The sequence below is a fragment of the Vigna radiata genome, chromosome 4, assembly GCF_000741045.1.
Source record: "Vigna radiata var. radiata cultivar VC1973A chromosome 4, Vradiata_ver6, whole genome shotgun sequence".
In the NCBI taxonomy this organism is placed as follows: Eukaryota; Viridiplantae; Streptophyta; class Magnoliopsida; order Fabales; family Fabaceae; genus Vigna; species Vigna radiata.
This window is the reverse complement of record NC_028354.1, coordinates 12,509,435-12,517,547: the sequence shown is the minus strand read 5'-3', so window position 1 is coordinate 12,517,547 and position 8,113 is coordinate 12,509,435.

The window sequence follows — 8,113 nt, the reverse complement described above, 5'->3', positions numbered from 1 at the left end:
ACAACTTACCCCATACAATTCAATTCAACACAGATTCTACATTACCGACCTACATTAATCCTTTCAGCACCGTTCCAATTCACAAAATCACCATTTTTCATTCAACACCAAAAATCAATTCACAGTCCAAAAATTTAAACGATATTTTAATCATAAAATTTAGTTTCACTCACCTTTAAATATATTACTAGCTCTAAAAACACTATAGCACCTTTAGCTTCACATTATATTCTATCTACACACAAAAACATCACAAGAATGATCAGGTTATATCATTATGATTATTGATCGACACATTTTTCATACGTAGATTTGAGTTTTTTTACGTAAATGGGTAAAAATGATAACGATTTTATGTAAGTACGCAAAAATTTAAAAAATTATGGATTTGGGCAAGTCGTGGGGGGCTTAAACGACTTAAAATGAAGAAATTGTGTCTCCTTGCACGACTTCACCCTGACACAATGGTAAGAGGTGAAGTCGTACACCCCAAAAACGATTTTAGGGTCTAATAATCGATTACAACATGCTAAAGTCGTGCAAAGGGGGCCACGACTTCACCTTATATGGGAAAAAACTCTATAGTAATTGATTACAGTAGGGTTGTAATCAACTACTAGCAGTGTAAATGGGAAAAAACTCTCTAGTAATGTTGTAATGATTAACAGTAGTGTAAATAGACAAAAATTCTTTGGTAATCGATTAACAACTTGTAAATAGGCAAAACTCTCAGGCAATCGATTATAGTAAGGTTGTAATCGATTATCAGAAGATTTTTGTGTTAAAACATAGAGTTTTTTTTGTTCTTCACCGTCAATGTAGGTTATGTTTGTTGATTACATTGGCATACTTATTTACCATATGTTTGACAATGTTGATTACATGATTGCTTTAGAGAGATAACAAATTTAAATGATTATTAATTTAGTGTAAACAATAGTGATACAATTTTATTAATTGATGAAGGGATTATAAAAAGGTAAGATTAGACAAAAAAACTATTGACAATGTGGACATGTTCCCCTATAATGACCTTGGTTGCGGCATTAAGCTATTACTATAGAGTTTTTGAGTTTTTGTCCATTTACATTGTTAGTAATCAATTACAACCCAACTGTAATCGATTACCAGAGAGTTTTTGGCCATATAAGGTGAAGTCATGTCCCCCTGCATGACTTTAGCATGCTGTAATCGATTACAAGGTCTGGTAATTGAATACCAGGCCCTTAAATAGTTTTTGGGGTGCACGACTTCACCTCTAACCACTGTGTCAGGGTGAAGTCGTACAAGGGGGACACGACTTCTTCATTTGAAGTCGTCTGGACCCGATGACTTGCCCAAATCCGTATTTTTAAAATTTTTGCATACTTACTTAAAATCGTTATCATTTTTGTCCATTTACGTAAAAAAACTGAATATTTAAGTTTTTTATACCGTTTGGCATATTCCTGCTGTAATGAGCTGGAAATACATTTGACATGTTAAAAACTTTTAACGTAATTGGATTAAAAAAAATTATATCATTCATTTTTAAAATTTGGAGAAAAAAATATTAAATTTTCAAGCTAAACAAATTTCAATTTCAGTATAACCCAAAATAAAATTTATATTAATTAAACGATAAATTTTAGACGATAAAATTGTTTTACATATATATATATTTGGGTTATAATTGAGTGTTGATGGTCTATCATATTTACAAATAAGTTTAATAGTATGTAAATAAAAAATGTAATCTGATACTAGATAAGAAACGTCATGGGTTATATATTGAGGGAAAACAGGAAACATTATTAAAAGGAGTTCATAATTCGATTTCCATTGTTATATACAATAACATCAATCATGTTGTTGTTTTGCATAAAAACAGCTCCATATGATAACTATATGCTGAATAAAGAAAGAGTGAGTAGTAGATGATGATCCACAATTATTAAAACCCTAGCAAGACACAGAATCTTATCTTCCCAACGCCAATCAAATCCCTTGCTGACGAGGATTCAATTCTTAGCTTATCTTAGGTTATTATATTAGATTTCTGATATATGTTGAAACACATGGTAAATGAATGTAACCAAAACGTTACGTTATGACGCAGCAGCTACAGATTCTTCACTTTTAAGTTAGTTCAGAATCGATTCACCAAGTAGCATTCATATATAATATAATGTTCCTTATAATATATCTTATTATATACAATGTAATTACTCATTATATAACGTGGTTACACGTAAGTGACAAAAAAAAAAGTGTGATTTGAGACTTATCACTCCTAGGATATTCTTTATTACAGTTTAGAAATTGAAACCCCCTATTGTTTATTTTTTATTCTTGAGTGGAAAACAATAACAAATGAGAGAGAAAATAAAGCAAAGACCCAACTTAGTGACTTCAGCCACATAATTCGACAGCTTAAGTGCAAGTTTTGTGGCTAAGCGACGTTGCATTCGGACAAGATAACTCAAAATATATATATATATATATATATATATATATATATATATATATATATATGATTGCTACTTTTATATGTGAGGGAATTGTTTGTATATATAATCATATTTGGAATTCAATAATAAGCAACTTTATCTAAACAAAAAATTTCATGTTTGTGATGCTGTGAAAAACTATTTCCTGCATAATAGAAATAATCACCCAAACAGAAAGAGTTTCATTATTACTTACATACTCAATTTTAAAAAATATTTAATACTTTCCATATTTATATTTAATGAATATAATATAATTTTTTCATCTTCGTTAGATAAAGGATTGTGTTTTCAATATTTATAAAGAAATTATAATCACATGTATTTTAAGTTAGAGTTTCAAATAAATTTTTATGAGAATTAAAATATTTATTAATTTTATAAATATTAATGAAAAAAAGTTCATAAAATAAAATAAAAAATCTTTAAAAATTATAAAGAAAATCTTTTAAAAATGTATTTTTACTTTCTTTCTTTTCCATTATGATGAAATCTTTTTTTCTTATACACTATATAGAAATTATAATACACTCGTGGAAAGGAAATCATATAAATATAAATAACAAAGATTAAACTAATAATAATTGAATTTTTAACATAAATATCTCATCTTTAGAATTTCAATCTAGATGATGATAAAAAAAAAATCATGGTAATATTATAGTAATTACGATAATAAAATTACATTTATGATAACAAGTTAGAAAATAAAAATATAAAAACTCATCATAACAATATCCTTCATGATGATAATAAACAAATATAAAAAATTTTAAAAAATCAAATATGTATTTTAGAAACAATATTTATACACAATAAAACAAAATCACACAAAGAAAAAATATATATAATTAAGGATATGATAAAATAAAAAGTACATTTGAGATCTAATAAAACTTTTAAAAACTTTTCAATACCAAACAAGTCAAACTATTAAGAGATAATGAAAATTCTTTTATAAAAAAAATCTTCAAATGAAACAACAATTAAAGATCAAAGAAAATAAATAAAATAAATTTTTATATTACCTAATAAATAAAAGATTTATGCTATTGAATATTTGAACTTCAGATTCAAACATTCTGAAGTGAAATAAAAACAAAAATATTAAAAAAGAATAAAAATATTCAAATGCAAACATAATAGCACAAAGTTATAAATGGGAATGTACCTTAGAGATGTGAGGAAATTTCTTTATATAGAACAAGCTAAACCATTAGAAGAGTAAACCATTAGAAGAGAGGAGGAAGAATATAGTAAAAAAGAAAAATAAAGTTATATATATATATATATATATATATATATATATATATATTACTTAATAAACTGTGAATATTTTAATAATTTAAAAGAAGACATGATGAGCGCAAGATGAATATTACGGTGAGTGTGAGAACGTGGAAGAGATAGATATGTATATACTCATACCTTCATACTTAATTGAAAGAGTATATACTTATACTCACATGAGTACCTAATTAATGTGGGATTCTCCATTAAAAAGTTTCGACAATACTTATATGAATAAGTTTATTTATTATTGTGTTAAAAAGTGTCTTATATTAATGGAATGGAATAAAATCTAATTCATTGAATTTTTTTTAGTATAATTTGATACGTTTGATTTGAGAACACAATATGCATTAATATTTTTACATTAAATATAGATTATTATAAAGTTAAACACATTACAAAGTGTCATATCCATGTTGTATAGCATCGTAGGAAACCATCATAGATAAGATGTTCCCTAATTTGGGTTGTTTAACTTTCTCTCATTCAAACAATTGACACAAGGACATCTAAACTTCACTTCATCATCACTTCTACCTTCATTATGTTTCGTAAATTGTATAAATTCTTCTACCTCTCTCTCATACTCAACACTAATGCGTGGTAAATTAATCAAATTTCAACCCGTACTTAAATATTCTTCAAAATTACAATCATACAATCATACAATTACACAATATATTCAACATACAATTAATTCAATCATACAATTAATAAGCATTCAAATGACCAATTCAAACATTTTCAATCATACATAATTATTTATATTCAATATATAAAACATTAAAAATTAACTAAAGAAAATTAACTAAAGGAAATTAATAAACACAATAATAAGAACCTGGGAGCGTAAAAAAGCAGATAACAACAGAGAAGATGTGACAACCTCCGTTCTAAAACGGAACAAATTTCAAAGCAAAAACACAATACCTGCACAAAAATAGAACAAAACGTAAGTTTGATCAACCAAAACACAAAAAAAAACGCATCAAACCAATCCAAAAACACAAAAAGAAACGAAGAAAACTTCGGCGACCAAAGCCCAATTTGATAGGATACAAACGTTGACGATGGAAACTGAGGAAGGAAGTCATTCTACAGTGACATACGACAACGCAACAGTGGCATAAGGAAGCAAGAAGAAGTCGCGGCGACACATAAAGAAGAAGAAGAAGTTGTAGAGACTGTGAAATCGCCGATTGTTCGTGTTTTCACGAAATTTTAACCTTGGTATGGGAAACTACGTACCTAAGTTAAGTTAACAGTCGAAGCATTAGGGGATCTTCTACCTCGGTTCTACAAAGAACCAAAGCCTAAAGTCCATAGAAAAACATTCAAAATTAATTTTAAATGGCATTTTTGAAAATTTCATCAACCATTTTACCTCGGTTAAGCGCCAAACCTAGGCAGAAGAGATATATTACCTTGGTTCTAAAACAACCGATGCCAAAACCAATAAAAAAATATATTTTAATTATTTTATAAGGTCAGGAAATCTGAACGTTACAACTGACAAACTTTATGAAGGGGATCTGTGGCCTCGGTTCTACAAGGAACCGAGACCATATACTCCTCTCAGAAAAGTCTGTCAGTTCAAACGTCAGAGTGCAGAGTGAGAATGTCAGTGGAGCATAGGGTTTTTGGCCTCGGTTTTGAGAACAACCGATGCCAAAACCCCTACATAGATATATTTGTCAGGAGAGAGGTCTTTTGTTGACAGGGTTCACAGACTTTTGTTGAGGACAACCGAGGCCATATACCCCATATGGCTTCGGTTAAGATAGAACCGAGGCATATACATTAGCAAAAATTTCAAAAATGTCACCACGCCAACTTATGCTTTGGTTTCTGATCAACTGAAACATAATAAGCACGTTAAAATCCTCTTTTTTCACTAGTGAGAGTCTAAATAGGTTAAAAACTACACACTAGTATAGTAAACATGGGTCCCCAACAACGAAATAAAAAACTAGTTAATTCATTGGCAAATATATCAAATCATTCAAGTAGTAACCAATCAAATATCATTTTCTAAGATACTCACGTAATACTAAATAATCAATAATTAATAACTAATCCAGACTAAAGAATAGTTTCATAATTTAAAATTATGTGCAATAAAGTAAATTAATATGCATAAATGATAAAGATGAACTTTGAAAGTTAAAGACACTTACGAATTGAAAAAGGTTATAATCAGTATGGATAAATATTGTTTAGGGTTAGATTTCATCGATTCCACTGTTTTGCATATAAAAACTTATGTCCTTTCCATTAATATGCTAATGCAAACCCATAAGTCTATTTAAACCCTAATTTCTTAGTAGAATGAACTTAGGTTTCCTTATTACGAGTTAATTCTTTGAACACCTTATAAACAAACTCGTTTTATAAACTGGGGTTTAAGACAACTAATGGATCAATGTTCATTAGGTATCTTCTACCTTGGTGGTTTGTGATCTTATTTGGTTTGATACAAAAAACTTTTTGTCACTGAATTAGATATAAAAAAAATGGGGATTAGTGGTACCATTAAATTAATGTAATCCAAAATGTAATTATTTAGAAAAATAAAATGAAATTGAAGATTAAAAAGACGAATAGTTTGAAAAGAGTTGATTTTATTAATAAAATATAACTGGTAAAAATGAACATTTATGAATAGTCTTCAATTATTGTAAAAATAAAAGTTAGCTAACTAATATCCCATATATATATATATATATATAACATTACTTTATTTCACATCACCATATTTTTAATCTAGTTGGGTTGCCAAAAACCTAATACTTTATCTCAATTATGTTAGGTTTTTCTATATACGGTTTCATCACCAAAATTTAATGTAGATATCTCGGACATGAGATAAATATCACGACCAAATGCAATATTATGTTTCTTTAGCTATTGATGTTGGGATCTAATGTCCAGTTTATTTATTTTGCTTATATAGTATTTTTTTTTCAAAATTTTATTAGAATAAAAACATTATTTATCACTAAACATGATTGAATAAGTATTGTGCTATAATCTGACTATTTGTTAGTGTATATGAATACTTTGTTGTCTTTGTTTAATTGCATTTTGAGGACTGGTGTTATCATTTTATCAGAGGAAGACATGAGAAAAACATATCATTATTCTTTAACTAATCAGTATAATTTGGGATAAAAATTTATTTTGGTGGAAATAATTTAAGATCTAAAAGTTTTAATTTGAAAAATATGTAAAGGATGAATGGATTTGTTATTTATAATTTAAAACATTGAAATAAGATTTTTTAAAAAATTATTCAATTAGAAAAATATATATTATTATTGTTATATATTAATTGATTTTTTTAAATATTATTATATTATTATAAATTAAAAGCTATATTGAGATATTTTTAGATAATAATATATTATTATAAAATTGTATTTTCTTTATTGATATTAGGTTTATAAATACAGGATGATAAGGTTTAGGGTGGAAATTTTAATAAAATTGATAACAGGTCAAGAAATAAAGTTTTATATTAAGTTATGTAATTTGGGTTAATTCTATATTTTAGTAAATATAAAATTGAGTTTTACATTTTAGTATCATATTTTCTAATTTTACTTTACCAATATGCATATGCATTTTATTTTAATATAATATATAATTCAAAACTCTAATTCTAAACTTTAATCATATAAGAATATTGATTTATCATACATCATTAATTAATTATTATGTCAATTTATATGATTTTACACAAATAAATTCATACCTAATATTTATACGAACTAATAATTAGTTATCATATATTTAATGTTTATATTGATAAAAATATAGCATGTATTTCTGTTAAAAATAATAATCTAAATTACTCTAGGTTTTTTAATAGGAATTACGTTTCATAATATGTTCACCTTTTAGCATGTTACTTTTAAATATAATATTATAATTTTAATTTCATTTTGCTTTCATTTCATATGTCAATACATATAATAATATTCTTTTGTTTTAATGTATATCTACATGTATTGTTATTTAAAAAATTTAACATCAATTTTGCATTTTATTTATTTTAGACGAAATCAGACTGTACAATATGACTAGATCTTATTTTAAATTTAATAATTTAAAACAAACAAATCATAATATGATTTTTTTAATCTTATTATTATTTGTATTATTATTGTAATATCTCAATAATTATAAGCTGAGTATAATATATTAGGATATAACATTATAATAAGATACAACCGTTGAAGGATATAAATAAGATTATAAGCTTTGCAGTCATTCAAAATTGACCATAAATTTAAACTTTACAAGCTTTAGAGTATTTCAAAATACCTAAC